This window comes from Schistocerca americana, chromosome 8 (assembly GCF_021461395.2).
Source record: "Schistocerca americana isolate TAMUIC-IGC-003095 chromosome 8, iqSchAmer2.1, whole genome shotgun sequence".
Lineage (NCBI taxonomy): Eukaryota > Metazoa > Arthropoda > Insecta > Orthoptera > Acrididae > Schistocerca > Schistocerca americana.
Genome location: NC_060126.1, coordinates 57,965,947 through 57,992,712, shown reverse-complemented (window position 1 = coordinate 57,992,712; position 26,766 = coordinate 57,965,947). Strand labels below are relative to the sequence as shown.

Here is a 26,766-nt window from a genome sequence, read left to right as displayed (position 1 = left end):
CTGATTTGCCCGTGCGTGTAGAGGGGAGCGGAGTCCCCCCCTTCCCCCATTCGTCTTTGTGTCCTCCGTTACAGTCTGAGATGATGCAATGTCCTCTGTTCCTTCGCCTTCAGCCGCCGACGGTTTCATGAATTTGCGACTACGGTAACTCTTGAAGAGAGTAAAATTAGCGACGAAGTATCACCGGTTGCATTGGTGGTTCCACAGAATGCTTCCGCCTGACTGACTGAAACTGCATTACATGACCCTAGTTCTGGGGGACAATAAGCTGTGCCTATGACCCCTCCCACACATCCGTCTGCAGAGGCCGACATGCCACGCTGTCGACAGAAACAAAGCATACAACTTCACCGCGCTGTGACACATAAGAAATCTAAGAAAAAAGGTTGTAGTGACGGGGATTCTGGCCCCTCGATGTCTGCTTCTTCTGTGAGGGAATCCGCAATGGACCTTGTTTCTACCTAATTCTGCTCGGAAGTTCCGTACATCCCTGTATAGCTGTGAACAATGAGCCAAGGCTATACGTTCCTTTCCTTAAATGTTAGTCGTGTGTAATCAGAATTGCGATTGGCTTCGCTCCGTCAGTTCGTTTATGATTCGTGTACGGACATAGTCTTCTTACAGGAGGTGTTATTTAGGCATGTCTCCTTAACTGGTTTTCGTGTGGTCTTTAATGTAGCATCCGAGTATTCTACGGGGACCGCCTTACTCTTTCGCGGAGGCATTGCTATTGCGTAGGTGGAAATGTTGGATTCTGGCAGGGGCATAGCTTGTCAACATTTTAATCTTACCTTGGTTCTTTTATGTGCTCCTCTGGCACTGTTCGCGTCTTTGTCAAGAGGATATTTTTTATCTGTTGCATAAGAGTCCTCCGGATATTATGGATTTAACTGTGTGTTGCGTCCTGCAGATCAATTTCCAAATTTTAAATTCTGTCGCGAATTAAATGAATTGGTCCTCTCCATATGCCTCCAAGGAGTCTGGATATGTAAATACCCAACGTTAGTTAAATTTATTGCGACTCCTAGTAGCCGGTTAGATAAATTTTACTTACCATCCCGTCTGAGCTATCGCATTCTTAATTTTGAAGTCATCCCAGCTTCCTTTACGCATCACTGTCTGTGACTACACCCCTCAATCTAGAACGGCAACCAGTGAAATCGTTTCGCACTCCGTGAATGTTAAACGGCGCTCACCTAACTGCCCCCTCTCTCGATGACGTGATGCGAGCCGTGTGGGAGCGTACTGTACGGTCCATTGGGAAGTACTCTTCCATCCTTGACTGGGGGACACAGCTGGCAAAACAGAGGCTTAGGAAAACTTTGATACTTTTCTGTGTTCCCAAAGTGCGAGACTTTCGGACAACTTATGAATAGTACTATTCAATCCTGCGTGAACTTTATGATGCTGCGGATCACGCCCTCTGCGAGTAGCGGATGCTAGGCGTGTGAAGGCAGAATTGTTGACCTAGTAAAGAATACAAATGGAAGGGCTGAAAATGCGATCCAAGCAACGATCATTGGTGACACGGAAGAACTGACTTCCTTATATCATTTGCTTCGGCATCAGACCCGTCGCCGACGCGCTTGTATTCATTCTGTCATGACAAATAATTGACGAATCGTATCGGAGCAAGCTGATATAGTGCGTATATTACACCAATAATGAGTAGACATCTACGACATCAATGAGTCCAGTGCAGCCCACTAGTCAGCATCTTGGACACGACAACTACATCTGAACAAAACGAAACGCTCTGCGCTGCGGCTGGAAACGAGTATCTCTGAAACGCCGAAGATGGTCTCCTTTTGCCGTACTACTGTCGTGAGCACTTATGGAAGGCGGTTGAAAGATTGTGTAATAACGAGTGCGTCTTATGGCATCGGACAATCCCATCTCATCACAAAACGTAGAAGATATGGAGTGAGCTTTGGCAGGTCTGGCGACATACTACAATGCTGGTGCAGGCACAAGTGTTTCGGCGCACACCGTTTAAAAGGCATTGTTGAAGATGGCGGTCCACATCACGCGACCCATACGTGTTCGAATCGATGGAAACGTGTCACCTGTAGAATGAATAGCATTTGTTGCAGCACCAGGTCGATGTTTGCGTCCCCACAGGCCGTCATCCAGGCGAATGGCTGTTTGAAACGTGCACCGCGCCACAGACGGAAGCCAGTGGGAGCAGAATTGTGCTCTGGGGTACATTCAGTCGATCTTCTATGGGAGCTACGATAATACTCGAAGACAATATGACAGCAGTGAACTACGTGAACATCATTGCGGACCACCTGTATCCCTTCATGCCTGAAGTTTCTTCTGATAGCGATGACATCTTCCAACAATATAACTCTGCACCACACAAGGCCCGAATCGCGCTGCAGTGGTTTGAGAAGAAGTGAACTCTCATTGATGCCTCAGCCAGCAAATTCCCCTAATCTATTCTCACTGGAACAAATATCGTGCCCGAAAACCACCATCCCTTAATTTGCGGACATTCAGTGACCTGTGAGCAGATATCTGGTGCCACATACTTCTGGAAACTTCTCAAGGACTTGTAGAATCCATACAAAGCAGAACTTTACAGTAGTGTGTTTGAAAAGTGGACCAACACGCTACTAAAAATGTGGTCATCATGTTTTGGCTGCCAGATTAGGTAGGTCTCTTCAGCGGAGTCAACTTCGAAAGTTAAGTTTTGGCGACAGAAGCTGTACATTTAACTGTGAAGTTAAGAATTAGAACCCACTATATCGCACAAACAAATGTACATCATTCTATCGAGTATTGTACATCCCTTATGCGTACTATCGATGGCAGGTTCTCTATATGAGTAAACACCAAGCAGTCGTATGACTTGGAAGTCTTGTATGAAAAAAGTTTTAAAGACAATTACATCTCGTTACTAAACATGTCACAGTTGAGTGAGGGGGGGGGGGGGGGGGGGGTTGGTTGCTGTAGTGACGGTTTCCATTGTACAGCAAATCGCTGCCTCTATATGAAGTAAATGCTCGTCGTGACTGTCTGTTGTGAAGTCCACATGCCCTCGACACCATGCCCTCGACACGCGTGTTAAATGATATTAAACGTTGCCTGTTTTTTTTCTTAAATTTTAGTATACAGCTTACATGTGTGAGTACCATATTTTGCTTGTAGTTTCAATGATTGTTTTTCAGAACAGCTGCCTCTGTAGATCTTCATTTCGTTACATCAACTCTTCTTTTACTGAAACCTCCTTGTGTACTAAAACTGCACCTAGTTTTCCACTTTCATCATTCTTAAATCTTCTTTTCTCTCTGCTTCCAATGGTGTTTGTTAACACTAATATTTTTCTTAAATTAATCTTTTTTTCATTATTTAAGTCCCAGTAATTCATCTCTATGTAGTAATACCGAAGTATATGAATTTAATAATCTGTTATTAATTGTTACAGATAACGTGCTGCAGTTGAAAACAGTTCCACACATACCGGTTGCTTGTAGGTAAGTGGTAAAAAGAAAACGTTATCCCTTTACTTGCATTTCATTATTCGAAAATTTTTTCTTCAGCAGTTTTGTTTTTTCGAAGAATGTTGCAGTGCAATTTATTTTTCGTTGTCCGCCTGCTTAGCTGGGTGGTAACGTGCTTGCCTCCCACGCAGCGGGCCCGGTTGCTACCACGGCCGGGTTTGCGATATTCTCTGCCCGTGGCTTGGGTGTTGTGTTGTCATCATCATCACCATCATCATCATCATCATCATCATCACCGACGTGCAAGTCGCCCAATGTGGCTTCACCAGCAATAAGACTTGCACCTGGCGGCCGAATTTCGCCGGACGGAGCCTCCCGGCCAACAAAGCCATACAATCCTTTCCTTTTTTTTTATTTTCGTAAAGCAACTATTAGGCAGAAATAATAATAGATTGTTTCTATTTGCTGATTGTTAAGTATAAGTTTTGTAAATATTTTCCTGTGATGAACAGAAGTCACGTAGATGTCTTGCTTATGTCGTGTTGTTTTCTGCCACTGACAAAGACGATCTGAAATTTTGTGAAAATTAATTAGTTTCTTTCTCGAGTTGGTTAACTTTCAGTTGATGGGTTCGCCTATTTTTAAAGTAAGGGACTTTTCAACTGTCAAGTATTTTGCAGTTCTTTCTACATTGGTGTCAGGATATGTGAAACATAATTTATGAAAAATTAAGCTAAAACCTGAGCAGTCAGAAACATAAAAGCAACCACGCTCCCAAAATACAAAATCGAATGGAGCGAGAGCAGTAATGATTGGCATGAAAAGTGCCCTATGTCACGTACTTCTTTATTATTCACAGTGTATAAATGTACATATAGATGCAGAATATCCAAGTCGACTTACACATCTAAGACTGCTAGAAGTAGATTGCCACGTCATCTGTGTATTGTGTATTGACGTCACTACCTTGATATCAATGCAAGGAACGTTCAGAATTAGAATGAACCACATTATACTCCACTCTCTTGGGCGCAATACCCTACTTTTCAACATAATCTCCGTTCAATGCGACAGCCTTACGCCACCTTCCTGAAAAGGCCTGCATGTCCTCATGGTAACACTCTACTGGTCGACACTGCATCGATAAACTCGCCATCATCCACGTAATTCTTACCCTGAAGTGCGTTCTTCATTAGGAAAAACATGGAAGTCGGAAGGTCGCGGATCCGCGCTGCAGGCTGGGTGAGGTACAATCCAAAGAAATTTCGTGGCAACCTCCCGGGAGCACAGACTTGACAGGATTGCAGGATGGGCGAGGACATCAAACAGAATAATCGGTTCAGAGTCCCTGAAGGCTATAGCCATGCTTTACCAGGTGGGGTTGGGTCTTTGAAGTTTTTCTTTGGAGCATAGGTGGTGTGACTCTATGGATTGCGCTTTGTTTCCTGTTGGAAGTGATAGAAACATGTTTCATACCCCGTGACAATGCTCTACAAAAAATTGTCACAATCAGCCGCGTAACATTCATGCAATTCCAGACAGATAGTCCTTCGTTGCTCTTTATGGACTTGTGTTATGTGGCGAGGAACCCACCGGGCACGCACCTCTCTGTGCCCCACTGGTGGACGATTGTCAGCACTACCAACAGGGACGTCCAGTTATGTAGCGAGGTGTTCCATTGCGATCCATGGATCCTCGTCTCCTACCTTCCAAAATTTTCAGAAACTCTCCTGTGAACCTTGCAGAACTAACACTCCTGAAAGAAAGGATATTGCGGAGACGTGGCTTAGCCGCACCCTGGGGATGTTTGCAGAATGAGATTTTCACTCTGCAGCGGAGTGTGCGCTGATATAAAACTCCCCCGATTTCGAGTCTCGGTCCGGCGCACAGTTTTAATCTGCCAGGAAGGCAAATGTCCCGTGCCAGGAGTATCGGTCCAGCACACAGTTTTAATCTTCCAGGAAGTTTCATAGTTTGAGTAACTCTGTTGCGATGACGTCAGCTGCCTAGCACGACGACACACCGTGTTTTTGTTCACTGCCAGATCTCCATAGGCACTCTGCAAGGGCCTATGAATATCTGCGACGCTCTGGCTTTCTGCCAAAAGAAACTAAATAACATCTCTCTGCCGGCCGCTGGTGGCCGAGCGGTTCTGGCGCTACAGTCTGGAACCGCGCGACCGCTACGATCGCAGGTTCGAATCCTGCCTCGGGCATGGATGTGTGTGTTGTCCTTAGGTAAGTTAGGTTTAAGTAGTTCTAAGTTCTAGGGGACTTATGACTTCAGCAGTTGAGTCCCATAGTGCTCAGAGCCATTTGAACCATTTTGACATCTCTCTGCTTGGAAGCAGCTCCGTTACAGACGCCATTTTGCAAGCTGCGTACAGCGCCGCCATCTTTCGGAATTTCATGAAACTGTAACGGCTGAGAAGGGAATATTTCTCGACGGTCCACAACAAATTCCGCATGTTTTCTACCGAAATTCGCCGTGAACAAAAATCGTGTTGCATTACTTACTGAACGCCCCTCAGACACTTATAAGCAGCCAGAATGCTGACAACTATAAAATTAACTCGAGTAGGACAGTAAATGCTCTTACAGGACTGACCTAACTGTGAAAGGAATATGAGTAATGAAGATCAGATACAGGGTTTTAGTTACTGTTAGAAACAGAATGGGGATTTTAGCCAAGGGTGTGCGGCAGAGCAATGTAGCAGCTGAGGCCTCGAGGTTTCGGTCGGCGTGCCCGGCTTGTGGTCCACCGCAGACCGGCGTACACGCGTAAAGTAGGCTCTAACGGCCGCTCCCGAAGGCGGCAGCCCTAAATCCCGGTCGCCTTAATTGGCGCCGCTAAGTCCCTGCGCTGCGGCACTCGGGGCGACTTGGGCGCAGTAAATATTTGCTTCCACCGGCGGCAGCGGCACCACGAGTCCACAGGTCCCGGCTGCCTCCCGAGGGACCACATGGAGCCAACTAGATGTAGACCCTAGTTACAACGGCTTAACATTGCGACTCAGCCTATCGGCGCTCTGTTCATCTAACGAAGACGTGCAATCTTGGACTTAAACTGCAGCAAAATTCTATACAGAAGAGAAACATGGATTCATCTCCGGAGCTGTTAAGGTTTCGAAATCACACTGGTCACCTTTGTAAACCACTTCTACCTGTTTATAGAACTTAAAACAGAATGCCACTCTCTGCAGCACGTCAAGGGCGAATATACCTGAAAAAGTAAATTGGGGCAATATGAATGTTGGGAAGCAGTTGTTGAAATACCAAGATCTTCATACAGGATACCTGATGTAATTAATGAGACAAGATTCTGCACGGTCGTACTTTTCTGTAAGGGAAAGAATCGATTTGTGACCGGAAATTTGTGGAATTAACGATACGCTCCGCATACATAGCTCAAATCTATTACGCGTAGGATATAGTTTTCCCGTTTCAAAAAGAACTGCGTCTCAGGGCACAAGTGGCCCATCGGGACCATCCGACCGCCGTGTCATCCTCACTGAGGATGCGGATAGGAGGGGCGTGTGGTCAGCACACCGCACTCCCAGTCGTTTCGATGGTTTTCTTTGACCAGAGTCGCTACTATTCGGTCGAGTAGCTCCTGAGTTGCTGAGTGCACCCCGAAAAATGGCAGCAGCGCATGGCGGCCCGGATGGTCACCCATCCAAGTGCCGGCGCCGCCCGACAGCGCTTAACTTCGGTGATCTGACGGGAACCGGTGTATCCACTGCGGCAAGGCTGTTGCCTTTCCCATTTAAAGGTAATACTAAATGCCTAGTCTCTGGAACCAAATACATATTTCCTGGATTTCATGAATAATGTTGTTGTTGTTGCTGGGTTGGTGCACAAGTACGTAGCATTCTCCTAAAGTTTAATGAACACAAGAGGTCCACATAACAGAGACTGTAGTAATCAATAATATAGTCTTCTTCACTGCTTGCGACAGTATGCTGGGAAAACTTTTCGACTGTGCGACTGTAGAAATCACGTATCTTTGAGGCGGTGAACACGTCCAGACATATTCGGTGCGCATTTTCATCCAGAAAAGAATTTCCTTGAAGGTTGATTGATACACAGGGCGCAATATAAGTGAATGAGGTGGGTGCGGAATGACGTGCCGACCCAGCTGTTGTATAAAGATTCTTGTCAGTCTAGCAGAATGCCGGCGGACGTTTTCGATGGAGTAACATCACCTGACCTAGTATTCCTGGTCGTTGTTCTTGGACTGCGTCTCAAAGGCGTCTCAGTTGTTGACAATAAATGTGAGCAGCGATGTTTACACCTCGGGAAAGCAATTCGTAGTACACTACACCTCTTCTTTTCCACCAGTTGCATTACATGGTCTTTCGTGGATGCACATAGGCATATGTTCGGGAAATTGCGGCTTTTTTTCGGCTCACCCACTGCTTTCTTTTCCTTATGTTAGCATAAGGACACCTCTTTACCAGTGACGATACACTAGAGGAATAATCGGTGTTGTTGACGAGCTAACTGATGATGAGCAAGCGTAGATGCACTTATGGCTCACCGCTGATTTTTATGATGTTAGCTTAGTGCATGAGGTACCCATACAATCGATTTTTTAACCTTCCCCATTGCATGAAAATGTCGCAAAATGGTGAAATGAACACAGTTCATCACAGTTGCCAATTATCGAATACACAGACGTGGAACATTGTCGGTTAATGCGGTTACACGATCTTCATCAAATAACGAAGGTCTTCTTGAAGGTAGCGAGTCACTAATGTCAAAAAGATCCTCTACAAAACGATGAAACGCTGTTTCTGCCGTGATCTGTCCGCTGGTATTATCGCCATCCATGGCGTATATGATCCTGTCACCCCGCCTCTTCCCTACCTACTCAATTCAAACTCTTGAACATGTCGGAAATGATCCGATTTCTCTACTTGGCAGTCCATTTTCTAGTATCCAAAGCGCCACTCACTGTTGCCAGATGATGAAACGACAATGTGTAAGTTCAAAAAGCAACAGTGAATTACAAACAAAAAGTGTCAATCGATAGATAAACCCATTGCAACTCGAAAACCAACATGAAAAACAAAAACGCAACAAACTTATATGTTCTGTTTTTTTGCGAGAAGCAGTGAGTTGTTTGTATCAGCCTCCCCAAAATTTATTGAAAAGTGCTTACCTGTTACGTTTGTAAACTTTCATTTATTTACTCTTTCTATTCGAGGAATACTTCTTTATATAAAGAAAGTCGTATCCATGTTTAAGCTCCAAAAGGCAGTCTCCAGTAAGACGTGAAGCCACCATTCACACCATATTTTCCCTTTGGGCTGTGAGATAGAGCTGAGAAAGAAGAATAATTCAAATTAACTTTTGCTGCAGTTAATTACGTTACTTCGACAAACCGAATTCACATCAGTATCCTGTTGGGCTAGCATTTTGTCATTAATTATTAATTCATCGAAGGGATGTGAAAATCTGTTCGTCTGTCCCTGATTTAGCTTTTGCCTTAGAACACTTTCATGTACACCTGAGAAATCACAGCCGAAGCACACTTCCCGGAGAAGCACAGCACTCAGTTACTCTGACAAATGGTTAAGAGGAACGTGATAGAAAAAAGTGACGTCAAGCACAGTTACACACGTTCTCTGTGGGTATAATATTTTAATTCCGTCAGTCCATCGAAGTACCGGTTCTGTCTCGATGTCTTAATCTGTTTCCAAGGAGTCACGCATTTTTAGTTCACCGATGTCTGTACTACACAATTCTACGACACTATTTTAAGCATATATCAACCGTACACTTTTGGTGATATTTTAAAAACGTCATACAGGTTGAGGCAGAGAAACAGGCCGATTTAGATATGACGAAACGGACCTACGATAATGACGTAAAATATTTTTCACCACGACAGAGAAATTCTTAGATACTGCCATTTCACGTACTGTTCGTGTTTTGAAAATTTCTTGTAGGTGGTCACCACTGTTACGTTGACATTCGGTCTGCCATGCAAATGCTTTACTGCACGTTCAAGCATCTCCATAGAGTGTTTATGGCTCCTGCTCGAATGGCTTTTTTTCGTTCCGCAATTGTGTATAGATGTCTACCGCAGAGCCCCTGTTTCAGGAACGCGCAAAGGAAGAAATCACCGACCGATAAATCGGGAGATCTGGGGCGACATAAAAGTCCACATTCCATGAAATGATGTGCCTACCAAATACTCTGGGCACTGCTGCCATTGAAATTCGAGCACAGTGAAATGTGGCACCATTTTGTTGAAATCAGTATGCATTTTCAGGAAACAAGGTTCAGGTCCGACAAATGAGTATGGCAGCATACCGCTCAAAATGGTTCAAATTGCTCTAAGCACTATGGGACTTAACGTCTGAGGTCATCAGTCCCCTAGAACTTAGAACTACTTAAACCTAACTATCATAAGAACATCACACACATCTATGCCCGCGGGCAGGATTCGGACCTGCGACCGTAGCAGCAGCGTGGTTCCAGACTGAAGCGCCTAGAACCACTCCGCTACAGCGGCCGGCCCTACCGTTCACATATGACTGGTTGTTCGATCGTGTCCATCTTGAAAATAAAAATCCACATGCCCAGTGAAGGGACAGCCTAAGTTATTATAACTTTCTGGCTGTGTAAGGATCGTTGATGGTGTTATTGAGGATTATCCTCGCACCAGTAACGGCAGTTCTGCTTGACACATCCACTAAGATGAAAGTATGCCTCGTTACTAATCCACAGAAAACTTGAAAAGCCGTCATTGTCCCTAATTTTAGTCAATAGTTCTACAGATTTTCATAATCAGTTTCATTTAACTGTTACGCAACCTGTTGCTTATACGGTTGCCACTTTAAATCATTCCTTACAATTCTGTGCACAATGAGACTAAACCTTACCACCATTGCCGCAAATTATCTCAGACAACGCCCTGGACTGTTGCTTACAACATTTTGCGCCTCCTCTATTCTTTGGTATGAGAGGCAACTCCTGGGCGTCGTGGCGATTTCACCTTATATGCGCTTCCGGTCGCTTCAAAGTTTTAAACACGTAACCGGACTGCATTTGCCGGTGGTACAGAATCATTTCGCCTAAGGCTGAAATGAGTACGGTATTTCCGTCTAGCGGTAGTAACACAGTCACAGATTTTGTAAGAGGCCTTCACAGACAGGACACGTTCGAGCCCGCCTGAAACCCACCTGAAACATACGATAAACATTCTATTGCCGATAATACAATTCCACTCTAAAATAGCCCTTTCTTCTGCCACACCCTGTATTGTTAGCATATGGAAAATAAAAATCTTCATTCCGTCTTGCGTCAGAATATACACTGCGATGTATCACAATTTTACAGTATTGGATGTGGGAGTCAAAACGCGCATTTCACGTGATAATACAGTTTACAAACGCAATAAATGTGCGCGGTCGAGTCACAGTAATGTGACGACCGTTCTTTAGACACCAACGTGCAATAACCACTCACATAACCAGGTGACGGCAATGGTAATGGAGGGTATACAGGATGGTACATTGATAGTGACCAGGCCGAACATCTCGCGAAATAAGCATCAAACAAAAAAAACTACAAAGAACGAAACTCGTCTAGCTTGAAGGGGGAAACCAGATGGCGCTATGGTTGGCCCGCTAGATGGCGCTGCCATATGTCAAACGGGTATCAACTGCGTATTTTTAAATAGGAACCCCCATTTTTTATTACATATTCGTGTAGTACGTAAAGAAATATGAATGTTTTAGTTGGACCACTTTTTTCGCTTTGTGATAGATGGCGCTGTAATAGTCACAAACGTACAAGTACGTGGTATCACGTAACATCCCGCCAGCGCGGACGGTATTTGCATCGTGATAAATTACCCGTGTTAAAATGGACCGTTTACCAATTGCGGAAAAGGTCGATATCGTGTTGATGTATGGCTAATGTGACCAAAATGCCAACGGATGTGTGATATGAATGCTGCTCGGTATAGTGGACAACATCATCAAGTGTCCGGACCGTTCGCCGGATAGTTACGTTATTTAAGAAAACAGGAAGTGTTGAGCCACATGTGAAACGTCAACCACGACCTGCAACAAATGATGACGTCGAAGTAGGTGATTTAGCTGCTGTCGCGGCTAACTCGCACATTAGTAGCAGACAAATTGCCGGCCGGGGTGGCCGAGCGGTTCTAGGCGCTACAGTCTGGAACTGGGCGACCGCTACGGTCGCAAGTTCGAATCCTGCCTCGGGCACGGATGTGTGTGATGTCCTTAGGTTAGTTAGGTTTATGTAGTTCTAAGATCTAGGGGACTGACGACCTCAGAAGTTAAGTCCCGTAGTGCTCAGAGCCATTTGAACCATTTGAACAAATTGTTCGAGAATCGGGAATTTCAAAAACGTCGGTATTGGAAATGCTACATCAACACTGATTGCACCCGTACCATATTTCTATGCACCAGGAATTGCATGGCGACAACTTTGAACGTCGTGTACAGTTCTGCCACTGGGCACAAGAGAAATTACGAGACGATGACAGATTTTTTTGCACGCGTTCTATTTAGCGACGAAGCGTCAATCACCAACAGCGGTAACGTAAACCGGCATAATATGCACTATTGGGCAACGGAAAATCCACGATGGCTGCTACAAGTGGAACATCAGCGACACTGACGGGTTAATGGTGCAATGTATGCTGATTTAATACGTAATATTCATCCAATGTTACTACTAGATGTTTCACTGCATGACAGAATGGCGATGTATTTGCAACATGCTGGATGTTCGTCACATAGCTCGCGTGCGGTTGAAGCGGTATTGAATAGCATATTTCATGGCAGGTGGATTGGTCGTCAAAGCACCATACAATGGCCCGCACGTTCACCGGATCTGATGTCCCTGGATTTCTTTCTGTGGGGAAAGTTGAAGGATATTTGCCATCGTGATCTACCGACAACGGCTGACACCATGCGTCAACGCATTGCCAGTGCATGTGCGAGCATTACGGAAGGCGGACTGCTCGCTGTTGAGTCGTTACATGTATTTCCAAATGCACTGAGTTTTACGGACATCATTTTGTGCATCTATTGCATTAATGTGGTATTTACAGGCAATCACGCTGTAACAGCATGCGTTCTCAGAAATGATAAGTTCACAAAGGTATATGTATCACATTTGAACAACCGAAATAAAATGTTCAAACGTACCTTCGTTCTGTATTTTAATTTATAAAAACCCACCTGCTACCGACTGTTCGTCTAAAATTGTGAGCCATATGTTTGTGACTATTACAGCGCCATCCATCACAAAGCGAAAACAGTGGTCCAACTAAAAATCCATATTTCTTTACGTACTACAAGGATATGTAATGAAAAATGGGGGTTCCTATTTTAAAAAACGCAGTTGATAGCCGTTTGACCTATGGCAGCGCCATGTGGCGGGCCAACCATAGCGCCATCTGGTTTCCCCCTTCAAGCTAGACAGTGCAGACGTTGTCGTAATGGGGAATGGGGAAACAGTGCGAGTTGTATGACGTCCGAAAGGGCATTTTCATTGGCTTTTGGGCTAAGTGTGGATGCATTTCCGAAACGGTTGAATTGATAAAGTGTTCACAGTGCTTAAAGTATATCGTGCATGGCAAAATGAAGCTGTAGAAAATCTCTACCGAGGAAGCTGCGATGCACCAAGGCCAGCAGACGGCAGGGGTGAGCGGCGGCTGCGGAGACGTGTACGGGCGAATATACGTGCAACTGCCGAGCAACTGAGCGTCCACATGAACCCGGGAACTTCCAACAGTGGGTCCCCAACGGATATTCAGCGACAGTTACTGCGTATGAGGCTCCGCTGCAAGAGACTTGTTCCCTGATTGCTCTTCATCGTCGAGAAAGGCTGGAATCTGCACACCAGTACGTTTTATGCACCGTCGAACAGGTGGCATTTGGCGTGTACAGTACGAAATGCCTGAAAGCAAACACCCTGAAACAGTCGACATGAGAGGCCAGTGTGATCTCGTCATTATGGAAGACGCAATGCATGCAGTATGTTTTCCCTCAGCACTCGAACAATGCAACTTGTTATACAGCTCGTACTGTACGTGTGTGGTTTCGAAGAGCACCAGTATGAGTTTACTACAGTACCCGAGGCACCAATCTCCCCGGATTTTAACCCAATCGAGAGTCTGTGGGACCAACTCGATTGCGCTGCTCGCGTCACGCATCCAAGACCGAGAAATCTGCCGCAGCTGGCCACGGCACTGGAGTCGGCTGGACTCCACATGTCTGGCAGTGCCTTCCAGAACCTCACTGACTCTCTTCCGGCACGTTGCGAAGTGGCCCGCGCTGCAAACAGTGGTTATTCAGCCTTTCGTCAGGTGGTCGTATTAATCCGACTGCACAATGTACTGTTCACTACTCACTTCCGTCTACACACGTTCAGTTCACGTAAATTAAAAAAAAAAAAAAAAAGCTTCACATTCGGGTCAGTCTCTGTTAACAAATGAAGAGGTGACACTGTAATACATCAGCACAACAGTGTTCTCGCAATAACTGTAGCGTAATAAAAACACGCATTATATAAACTTGTTCTGAGCTGTAAAAGTTACTTTGAAGTAAGCTGAAGTACGACTCAGTACCAACTAACACATCGTATTCCAGTTGAAACTACCTTTCTACTTTGCCACTGTCCTTAACAGTTTCCACACGTGATAGTCGGCCGCCGCCCATCTTCTCGCGGTCGCAGTCCCGTTCGGGGCAATCTCCTACCTGCCAGTTCTTTCTTATGGCTGAAGACCGCTCCGGATGCAAGCCGCCTGGCTGCCGTTTTGCTCAGCGAATATTCAACAAGGAACACGACACAAGAAATCAATTCTTATGCTAAAAATATACTAAAGAAAGTACAAAAAAGTCGTATCCTTTACTTACCGTGTCTTGCTGAAGCGGGAAAGTGTAATTTCACTCCCCCAGCGGTGTCGAGGCAACTAAACTGTCGTAAGGGGCAACTAAAAGAAGTCTTTTCATTTTGTCACTTTCTTATCTTGGTATTCTGACTATACTTTGGACTTATGAAGGTACTGGATCTTTTCGTTTTTCATCCCTTCACCTTCCCTGGCTTTTTAAACTGTGGCCCCTTTTTCTGGGTTTGACCTCCACTTCTCAATCACGGAAAGCCGGCCGATTGGGGAAGGACACCATACTGTGTTGCATTAACTCCAGACTATGCACTGTCATATTTTGTTCCTAAGAATGAAGTGGATCTATCTCTGCACCTGAAATCCAGCGTGGATCTGAGGTGCAGAAATAGTAGAGGGATGGTATTGTCTTTCCTGAACTGAACCTGGGAAAGAGTCCACATATTTTAATTAACTACCGGCAAATCTCTCTGATGAATGGACTGTGTAAGCTATTCTAATGGATGGTCAGCCGCCGTTTTTGTTGGTGTCTTGAAGCCGATGGGCATATATTGAAATTCAGTAATGGATTTCGGGCTCTCTAGTCCACCACAGATCATCTGGTTCGTCTGGAATCTGAAGCGAGTAATGTTTCCGCGCATCACCAACATCTAGTTGTTGTGTTCTTTGACCTGCAGAAGGCATAAGACATTACCTGCTGATATTATAACCCGTCTACACTGCATGAGTGGGGTTACGGACGCAGTTTACCGATTTTTACGCATAGTTTCCCACCTCTCCGACTTTTTCGGTCTGGATGGATTCGATTCTCAGCAACAAATATATACAGGAAGCTAGAGCTCCTCAGGGATTGGTTTTGAGTGCAACGCTGTTCGCTACCGCCATCAATGGTATCGTAAATGTAGTGGGCCCCACTGTCACTCCGTCACTGTATGTAGATCACAGTTGGCTGCATTATGCCTCTGCACCACTGAGCGCTAATTTCAGGGGCTGTCCAGAGAGTACATCACTGGGTTCTGAATCACGGATATCAATTTCGTCCTGCAAAATCGCGAAATTGTGCATTTTTACTAACTCCCGACTATTTAGCCACACCCAGAAATTTCTCTTGGTTAGCAGTTACTTGAAGTCGATGAAGCTTCTTATTTTGTTTGACAATAAGGTAACTTGGCTGCCACATGTCCGCCGACTCAAGCAACTTTTATGGAGAAGCTAAAGGCTCTCCGTTTTCTGAGTAACTCCTCAGGGGGTGAAGATCGCATAGTTTTCCTGATATTATACAACGCGCTGATACCATCCCGCTTAGACTACAGATGTGTTGCCTGCGGGTCGGCAACACCATTCGCATTGAACTTGCTGCGCCCTGTTCACCTGCGTGTGGTTGGTAATGGGGCCTTCCACGTGAGCCCTCCCGACGGCCTCCTGGCGAAAATCTGAGTCCCACCGCTGCGAGTTACACGATGGCAGCTTGTGGCTAATTACACAGTCACAATCTGTCAAAATCTGTCAGATATCAAGTCACTTAAGTTTGTTCCACAACCAGCATTTCAGACTGTCTGTGCACTGCCCAAAACTGGGTAGACCAGCCTGATCCGACTCGATACTCTGCAGAAGGACCTCCAACAGTTTCCTTTAGTCTGTGTTACTAGGGCGCCCTATCGATACCCCCGTGGTCTGTACCCTGTCCTGTGATACGAATGGTCCTCTTCTATGGCCCCAAGAAGTATGCTGATATTACCTTTCTCCGACACCTGTTTCGTTCGATCCTCCATAATTATTCTAATTCAGTATGCATCTACACGGACGGATCACAAGTCAATGACAGAGTTGGTTTTGTTTGGCACATGCAAGGGGACGCGAAAAGCGCTCTCTGCAACAGGTTGCAATATGTCAGACTTGGGGATACGACAAATCCCTGGCCACAACGAACTTTCTGATCCGTAGTGATTCCATGAATTGCTTAAAAGGCATATCCCTGTGTTACACCAAAAGTCTTTTGGTAGTAGATATCCAGAGCCTGTTGGTTGACCCCTATATTGCCGGCCGCGGTGGCCGAGCGGTTCTGGGCGCTTCAGTCCAGAACCGCGCGACTGCTACGGTCACAGGTTCGAATCCTGCCCGTGGCATGGATGTGTGTGATGCCTTTACGCTAGTTAGGTTTAAGTAGTTCTAAGTTCTAGGGGACTCATGACCTCAGATGTTAAGTCCCATAGTCCTCCGCGCCATTTGACCTCAATAGCCTTGGAGAGACAGCAGAGCGGATTTTACACTAAACTATAATACTCCCCCACTTTCAGTGTTAGGGGTGGGCGGGTGGGGGAAGAGAGTCTCTTCCCTGTGGCAGTTACCCGCCCTGTGATGCGTGGTACACCGAGAAATTGTGTTACAACAATTAGCCGTTGATAAATTTAAACCAAGTTTGTTTTGCATCAAACATGTTGATAAAACAATGCACATGCAAAAATTTAGCGTTCATTACGTGTGTTGTATGTCGCAATAATTTCTGTTCTCCATGTTTCTACGATCAGTACATCTTAATCCGCCCAGTGCTCGACAGATTACAGATTATAGTTGTCACAAATGTTGGTACAATAATGTACGTCAAACGACTGTAGTGACTTGACTGAAAGTTCTCATTTATCGTTTTTGTATTTCTAATTCGCCCCCCCCCCCCCCCCCTAAAAACACCTTGGTCCCTCTCTCTTTTTTCCCCGGATAAAGACAAAGAAAACAATCAGCGGATGATTAAGACTAATAATCAGCACGGTTGTAATAAAACTGTTACTAGAATTGCGTAGGGATGAGAAAAAGTACCAGTAGCGAGATTCAAAATCGAGACCTGGTGTTCATATACCTACATGCTAATTCGCTTAGCTGCGGAGTCCTTAAATAGTAGCAGCTCTAAAATGTGATAAAAGTATGCCTAAAATTTTTGAACTCGATTTTCTTGAAAGCTGTTAAGAGTTGCGTTTCCCTGTTTAATCCTAGTCGTGCCCTGAGGGAAGTTCGTAACTTCCCCTTGTTAGCACGGAAGTTTCCTAGACTCGAAACTTCGTCTCTCTCTCTCTCTTTCTCTTTCTCTCTCTCCTTCTCTCCCTGCCTTCCAACTGAAGAGCGTCTCTAGGTCGCTGCGAGGTGATCTCTGCCTGGGATTCGCAGCCGCCCCGGGCCCGCAAGTGCTTGCAGAGGTATCCTGACGGCTTCGCCGCTGCTGTTTGCTCGGCGAGGTGCAACGGCCTTTCGGCTCAGCGAGCCCGCCGCGTGCGGCCAAGGAAAGAAACTGTAAACATGAGACTTTCTGGTTTATACAACATGTAGCAAACACTAAGACACGGAGACTAAACATTAACGCCAGTTACTCACAGTCCTTGCATTATTTGAATGTTTCGATGTGAATCGTCATTTAAGTTATATAATGACATAAGTGGCTTCCTCAACAGTTTCCGCTGTCACAAAAAAAATGCAGGGTGTATCAAAACAGACTTCACAAATTTGAAAATTCCTAGGAACTTATTCCATACGACTTAAAGACTTAGCCCTGGTGTCATCAATAAGGAAAATAGTTTTTATTGTGTGGTAAGATGTACGGCGTTTCGTAAATATCCACTATCCACGTAAGTGAATGGGGCAAGGGGTGCCAATTGCATGGAACCCACGTTCACTGGACCTGACACCTCTTGACTTTTGTGTTTGGAGAGTTAAGGGTACCTTGTTCGTTCCACCCTTACTGGCTTTTGTACCAGAGAGAATCGGCATCGCAACTGAACAGTGCACGCGTGACACGCTGCGGAAAGTGCGACAAGAAACAGACTGCAGATGGAGTATCTGTCCCACAGCCAGTGGAAATCACTGTTAACTTGTTTTCGTATATGGTAAAAAAAATTGACTTACTGTGATATGAAATTACACCGAAAGCACGGCTATTAATTAAATGAATACATATCAATGGGGGTTTACAAAATTACAAAGTCCCCCTTGACGCACCTTCAGAGAAATATTGAGACATCAAACACATCGATTTAGCTTAAGGCTGCGAAGCAATGCATGTGAGTGACTTAATCGCACTTAACACAGATGGTCGAACCGCTTACACACTATCTCATAAAAATTATCTGCACACGTACCGGCGGACATAAATAAGGGGTGTGTCCACTCTTCGCCTTTACGACGGCTTGAATTATGCTGGTAACTCCTTCAGAGCTGTGTCTGAGTGTGTGTGTGTCCTGATGGCAGCCCATTTTTCCTCAAGAGCCTAAATCAAAGAAGACAGTGATTTTGGGCGCTGGTGTCGACGTACTATCACAAAGGTGTTCCATAGGTTCCAGGACTGGACTCTGGGCAGGCCGGTCCATACCAGGAATGATATAGGTCAAAAACCAATGCATCACAAATGCTATTTTGACAGGGTGCGCTGCCACCCTCATTCATACAATCAGCTCTAGTGTACAAAGTGTAGTGGAATGTGTTCATACCCTTCCACATTTAGCGTTTTCTTAATCACGTTCTTTGCAAAACTGTCGAATGTAAAAGCAGTTTCGGGAATACCCGAAGCAGCAATGTAGGGCCGTTACTCGTTTCCAATACACTGGGTGTCTTTCCGATGTATACGGGAACGTCGACTGCAGGACCAACAGATTGTTTGCACACTAAAAATTCTCTTCCATTCGTTTTCATTTGGCCAGCGGCTCAGTTAGTGACAACAAAATTAAAGGTTTTGTTTATGGGCAACGGTGTTGCCGCAGTGGTAACACAGGTTCCCCCGTCAGATCACCGAAGTTAAGCACCGCTGTGTTCGGCTGGCACTTGGATGGCCACCCTCCAGGTCTGCCGAGTGCTGTTGGCAACCGGCGTGCTCTCAGTCCTTGTGGGGTCAACTGAGGAGATACTTCATTGAGGAGTAGTGGCAGCGGTCACGACAATTGACAACGGCTGGGAGAGCAGTGTGCTGACCACATGCCCCTCTGTATCCGCAACTGGTGGCGCTTGAGGGATGAGGAGGACACGGCGGCCGATAGGTATTGTTGGGCCTCTTGTTTATACAGCTTCCCAGCAAAAGTATCGGGCCCGTTAATAGTGGACATAAATGAAGTGTCCATACTCTGCTTTTATGACGGCATCAACTGTGGTGGGGATAGTTTCACTGCGGTCTCAGAATGTCTGGAGGAATGGCAGTGCATTGTACATCAAAGCCGAAAACAGAGGATCTGGTTATGTTGGGCGCTCAGGCCTGGAGCGAATTCAATGTCGTAACCCAAAGTTGTTCCATTGGGCCTGAATTGGCTCGGGACTCTGGACAGAGAAGTATATTTCGGAAATCTTACTCCGACAACGCACAAGTGCTGCTTTAAGACGGGATGCATAGCCGTATCTCAGAACTGTTGCTCTACTGTAGTCACTAATCAGTATGCGTGCAGTAGCATGTGATCATATTCTTCCGCATGTAGCGCTTTCTTAAGCGCAATAAGGGAACCACGACCCTACCACGAAAGACGCTCCCATACTGTAGCAGCACCATACTTACCTGTTGCAATACTTGCATACGTTATACAGGCATTCGGCATACCCGAGCACTTTCGTCGGATTATCACAGAATGTAGCGTGAATTCGCACTCCAAACAGCTTGTGTCTGGTCTTCCACACTCCAGTGGCGTCGCTCTTTACACTATACCCGTATTTAGTGTTGACGGCAGAAATGCGTGGCTCGCGAGCAGCTGATCGACCGCTGTACCCCATTATTTTTAACTCCGTATCCAGAGTGATTGTGCTACCTTGACTACCAGTAGCACATTGCAATCCAAGAGTGATTTCTTCAGCTGATTTTATGAGATCTTTTATAACCACGATTCGCAGTGATCGACGGTCCCCGTCCATCATTGTGTAACAACTGCCTGGTCTTTGTCTAGGTGTGGTTTTCCCTCGCGTTCCAAGTTCACAACCACATCAACATTCAGCTGGGACAACCGTAGGTGGGTGACACGTCGCTGATGGATTCGTGACTACACCAACCCACCTTTCCCCCTTGATTTTAAACAGACGGAAATGCCTCTCGTGATAACTAGAGCTCACTTTCGCATTAGTAAAGGATGTTCAAACACTTTAGATCACGTAGTGTACATCTTTTTCTGAGTAAATTTGGTGAAAGTATTTGTCCCTCATTACTAACAATATATTTCACTTGTGTCCATTTTTTATTGCTACAGTCAACTAATTTTGTCGTAGAAACACCAGGAAAAGCTTTCGGACTCATCAGCCGCCGAATTGCAGTTTTTATCAAGCCTCCCCCCCCCACGAACCGTGGACCTTGCCGTTGGTGGGGAGGCTTGCGTGCCTCAACGATACAGATAACCGTACCGTAGGTGCAACCACAACGGAAGGGTATCTGTTGAGAGGCCAGACAAAAGTGTGGTTCCTGAAGAGGGCCAGAAGCCTTTTCAGTAGTTGCAGGGGCAACAGTCTGGATGATTGGCTGATCTGGCCTTGTAACACTAACCAAAACGGCCTTGCTGTGCTGGTACTGCGAACGGCTGAAAGCAAGGGGAAACTACGGCCGTAATTTTTCCCGGGGGCATGCAGGTTTTCTGTATTGTTAAATGATAATGGCGTCCTCTTGGGTGAAATATTCCGGAGGTAAAATAGTCCTCCATTCGGATCTCCCGACGGGGATTACTCAAGAGGATGTCGTTATCAGGAGAAAGAAAACTGGCGTTCTACGGATCGGAGCGTGGAGTGTCAGATCTCTTAATCGGGGAGGTAGGTTAGAAAATTTAAAAAGGGAAATGGATAGGTTAAAGTTAGATATAGTGGAAATTAGTGAAGTTCGGTGGCAGTAGGAACAAGACTTCTGGTCAGATGACTACAGGGTTATAAACTCAAAATCAAATAGGGGTAATGCAGGAGTAGGTTTAATAATGAATAAAAAAATAGGAATGCGGGTGAGCTACTACAAACAACATTGTGAACGCAATAATTGTGGCCAAGATTGATAAGAAGGCCACGCCTACTACAGTAGTACAAGTTTATATGCCAACTAGCTCTGCAGATGATGAAGAAATTGATGAAATGTATGATGAAATAAAAGAAATTACTCAGATAGTGAAGGGTGAAAAAAATTTAATAGTCATGGGTGACTGGAATTCGATAGTAGGAAAAGGGAGAGAAGGAAACGTAGTAGGTGAATATGGATTGGGACTAAGAAATGAAAGAGGAAGCCGCCTGGTAGAATTTTGCACAGAGCATAACTTAATCATAGCTAACAGTTGGTTCAAGAATCATAAAAGAAGGCTGTATACATGAAAGAAGCCTGGAGATACTGACAGGTTTCAGATAGATTATATAATGGTAAGACAGAGATTTAGGAATCAGGTTTTAAATTGTAAGACATTTCCAGGGGTAGATGCGGACTCTGACCACAATGTAATGGTTATGACCTGTAGATTAAAACTGAAGAAACTGCAAAAAGGTGGGCATTTAAGGAGATGGTGCCTGGATAAACCGAAAGAACCAGAGGTTGTACAGAGTTTCAGGGAGAGCGTAAGGGAACAATTGACAGGAATGGAAGAAAGAAATACAGTAGAATAAGAATGGGTAGCTTTGAGGGATGAAGTAGTGAAGGCAGCAGAGAATCAAGTAGGTAAAAAGACGAGGGATAGTAGAAATCCTTGGGTTACAGACGATATATTCAATTTAATTGATGCAAGGAGAAAATATAAAAATGTAGAAAATGAAGCAGGCAAAAGGGAATACAGACGTCTCAAAAATGAGATCGACAGGAAGTGCAAAATGGCTTAGCAGGGATGGCTAGAGGACAAATGTAAGGATGTAGAGGCTTATCTCACTATGGGTAATATAGGTACTGCCTACAGGAAAATTAAAGAGACCTTTGGAGATAAGAGAACCACTTGTATGAATATCACGAGCTCAGATGGAAAACCTGTTCTAAGCAAAGAAGGGAAAGCAGAAAGGTGGAAGGAGTATATAGAGGGTCTATACAAGGCCGATGTACTTGAGGACAATATTATGGAAATGGAAGAGGATGTAGATGAAGATGAAATGGGAGATACAATACTGCGTGAAGAGTTTGACAGAGCACTGAAAGACCTGAGTCGAAACAAGGCCCCCGGAGTAGACAACATTCCATTGGAACTACTGACGGCCTTGGGATAGCCAGTCTTGACAAAACTCTACCATCTGGTGAGCAAGATGTATGAAACAGGCGAAATACCCTCAGACTTCAAGAAGAATATAATAATTCCAATCCCAAAGAAAGAAGGAGTTGACAGATGTGAAAATTAACGAACTATCAGTTTAATAAGTCACAGCTGCAAAATACTAACACGAATTCTTTACAGACGAATGGAAAAACTAGTAGAAGCCAACCTCGGGGAAGATCAGTTTGGATTCCGTAGAAACACTGGAACACGTGAGGCAATACTGACCTTACGGCTTATCTTAGAAGAAAGATTAAGGAAAGGCAAACATACGTTTCTAGCATTTATAGATTTAGAGAAAGCTTTTGACAATGTTGACTGGAATACTCTCTTTCAAATTCTGAAGGTGGCAGGGGTAAAATACAGGGGGCGAAAGGCTATTTACAATTTGTACAGAAACCAGATGGCAGTTATAAGAGTCGAGGGACATGAAAGGGAAGCAGTGGTTGGGAAGTGTGTGAGACGGGGTTGTAGTCTCTCCCCGATGTTATTCAGTCTGTATATTGAGCAAGCAGTGATGGAAACATAAGAAAAATTCGGAGTAGGTACTAAAATCCATGGAGCAGAAATAAAAACTTTGAGGTTCGCCAATGACATTATAAATCTGTCAGAGATAGCAAAGGACTTGGAAGAGCAGTTGAACGGAATGGATAGTGTCTCGAATTGAGGATATAAGATGAACATCAACAAAAGCAAAACGAGGATAATGGAATGTAGTCGAATTAAGTCGGGTGATGCTGAGGGAATTAGGTTAGGAATTGAGACACTTAAAGTAGTAAAGGAGTTTTGCTATTTGGGGAGCAAAATAACTGATGATGGTCGATATAAAATGTAGACTGGCAATGGCAAGGAAAGCGTTTCTGAAGAAGAGAAATTCGTTGACATCGAGTATAGATTTAAGTGTCAGGAAGTCATTTCTGAAAGTATTTGTATGGAGTGTAGCTATGTATGGAATTGAAACATGGACGATAAATAGTTTGGACAAGAAGAGAATAGAAGCTTTTGAAATGTGGTGCTACAGAAGAATGCTGAAGATTAGATGGGTTGATCACATAACTAATGAGGAAGTATTGAATAGGATTGGGGAGAAGAGAAGTTTGTGGCACAACTTGACCAGAAGAAGGGATCGGTTGGTAGGACATGTTTTGAGGCATCAAGGGATCACCAATTTAGTATTGGAGGGCAGCGTGGAGGGTAAAAATCGTAGAGGGAAACAAAGAGATGAGTACACTAATCAGATTCAGAAGGATGTAGGTTGCGTTAGGAACTGGGAGATGAAGGAGCTCGCACAGGATAGAGTAGCATGGCGAGCTGCATCAAACCAGTCTCAGGACTGAAGACCACAGCAACAACAACAACATCAAGGCTAGAGCTGGTGTTGCACACAGCAGCAGCCTGACATCTACAAGGCTGACTGGTTTTGTGGGTCAGTGTGGTGAAGTTGGAGTACTAATGCAGAGATAGAGACACTGACAAATTTCATTATATCACACGGAAGGTAACAAGAACAGCAGCAACGAAATTTACGTGGTTTTTCTGTCCATACCCGTTCTCCTGCCACATGCCAAAGCCGCCAGTTAGACTGTCCTGCTATATGGATTGTCCCCTTGCAGTATTGGCCAGTCTTATCTGTGGCACCATCCACACTTGTCGCACCCTCCTCCTTTGTTTCAGGAGCATGTCTTGCCATAAATTATTTCCTGCCGCTTTTCTCACTCTGACAAGGCTCTGGTTCTCAGTAAAAACAACAAAAAATTATTCAAGTGTTATTTCGATTTTGTTGGACATTTCGAGACTTGCTTAGATGCTGGCTACGGTAGTGTACTACCCTTTTCCGAAGGCAGAACTTACGTGGCGTGAAGCCACTGATGACGCCTCAACGTCCCTATTCTGTATCTTTCGGCCGCTCTACCGATGTGATAGGTAGACGAGCGCACCGAACGGCTTTGTTTCCGAAGGAGAGCCGCACGTTATTCTTAAACCACTGCGGAAGCGATGCCGCACAGTCCTAGTGAACTGAGGCGCTGTTGTCAGTTCTGCAAGTGCCAGCCAATCAAAACAAGCCGCCGCAGATCCACGAATGTGCACTGCAGTGTGCTCAACGCCACGAACCCGAAGCGGCTAGCAGCCGGCACAGGCGCCTTATTCATTGCATTACTAACAAGTGTGTTGAGAGTACGTAGTAATGCTCAAATTTCGCTCATCGCGTTTCCATGCATGCCTAATATCGATATTATTTCACTGTGTTCTGGAAATGATCATAAATGCCATATTATGTCATTTTATTCTCGTTCAGATAGGCGTCTTGTTCTGGATCATACATTTCGGAATATGAGTCAGGCACGATGTTTAGTACCACATTGTACCTAATACATCAATAAAAACAACCGAAACATTGTTTAAAAGAGGGTCAAAGAATAAGAAGATGCACAGAATGTGGTTGTAGCTCGCTCCTAGAGATCCAAGTAGTGAATTAGTCTACTTTCCTGCATGATGCATCAACGATTTGAGTTGGTACAAATGGCTCTGAGCACTATGGGACTCAACTGCTGAGGTCATCAGTCCCATAGAACTTAGAACTAGTTAAACCTGACTAACCTAAGGACATCACAAACATCCATGCCCGAGGCAGGATTCGAACCTGCGACCGTAGCGGTCTTGCGGTTCCAGACTGCAGCGCCTTTAACCGCACGGCCACTTCGGCCGGCTAACGATTTGAGTCTTAAAAACTAAATTTGATAAACGGCTGTTCAAGAGCGTGTGGCGAGTGCAGCTATTGAAGTTCGTCGTAGTTTATAACATGCATCTGATGAATCAAAATTTTCCATATGTGGTGGTATAGCCTAAACATATTATGGGGGGATCGTTCATCTCTGTCTACTGTTGTTAAGCATTCGATTACAGATAAATACTTTTCACAGGCAAGAGAATAATAATGGTTGCTGTTAGTTTCATTCGCAGTCATTTAAGTTGTGGTCTTAGATTCCTGTCTAACCACACACTCGCAGATCGGAAGTGTTTGGGAGAAAGTGGTGAATTATTTGTAACAAGAAACAAATATAAATGTCACTGTCAGTTGTTTCACGCACAGCAATTTCATCTGTAGCAATATCATACTTCATTTCTTAAACATAAGGTTCAAAAATGTCTCTGAGCACTATGGGACTTGACTTCTGAGGTCATCAGTCTCCTAGAACTTAGAACTACTTAAACCTAACTAACCTAATGACATCACACACATCCATGCCCGAGGCAGGATTTGAACCTGCGGCCGTAGTGGACGCGCGGTTCCAGACTGTAGCGCCGAGAACCGCTCGGCCACTCTGGCCGGCAAACATAAGGAAGTCATGAAATAGAAGATACTCATTAGCGATAAAGCGTACGCCTACATGCAAATAACAACGAATATTGCATAAAAATACTTAGCTTTCACGAGTAACAGAGTCTCAGAATGTGTTGTAAACACGAAGAGGAAAACTTTTTTTGTACTCAGCAGTACGCCAACCTTCAACGTCGAGTATTATGCCTTAACCACCTTCTTTCATAATCCCACAAAAACAGTAACAAAACTTACTACCTTACAGTAAAATGACATAAATAATATGACACCTAATTACATTCATATACAGCATTCACATGATAAGGAATAATATTCATCTTTAACACATTTAGTATCTTCATTGTCACCTTTAACTACTAGCAGTTCAGCATGCACACTTTCTTCTTCTGCAGTCTGAGGTTCCTCTTCATCAATTTCCATACCCAACTTAATCATTTAGTAAATCCTTGATGTGTGCTCCTAAGCCTCCTGCAGGGTAAATTATTTGTACAGAAGAGCAGTCCGAAACACCGCAAAGTCCTTCACTTCCTCGTTATTTTTGTCAGTTTCAGCCTTCTAACAGCATCCTTAGGGAGTTCAAGATCTTCCCTTGTAACAGATACCAGCTGTTTGCCATCATATCCTTGTATCCGCTGTACCACAGATTTACTTTTCGTGTGTGAATTGCGGGAGTTGGGACTCTCCGCGGCAGTGCTAATGCTTCTTGGCCCAACCCCTCCCCTCTTCACAAGGATTCCAGTTGTCCCTAACCTGCATCCATTCCGCTGAAGACAGTTCGGAGCACGTTACCATATTTGTTGTTATGGTTGTTTAGAATTCATTGCCCATATACGTCTTATATTCAATGTATTCATCACTCTTTGTTAAAAATGTAACTTGT

The 26,766-nt window shown here is 44.7% G+C and overlaps 1 protein-coding gene and 1 pseudogene across 1 annotated transcript in view; one reads left to right on the top strand and one right to left on the bottom strand.

Moving 5' to 3' along the window:
* LOC124545527 (NACHT and WD repeat domain-containing protein 2-like) overlaps positions 1-26,766 on the top strand; it is a 1,590,779-nt gene that overhangs the window by 757,375 nt on the left and 806,638 nt on the right. The window contains exon 4 of the mRNA XM_047124475.1: positions 3,431-3,479. The gene's annotated coding sequence lies outside the window, so the exon portion shown is untranslated. The remainder of the gene's footprint in view (positions 1-3,430; positions 3,480-26,766) is intronic.
* Positions 7,086-7,203, bottom strand: LOC124546309 (annotated as a pseudogene).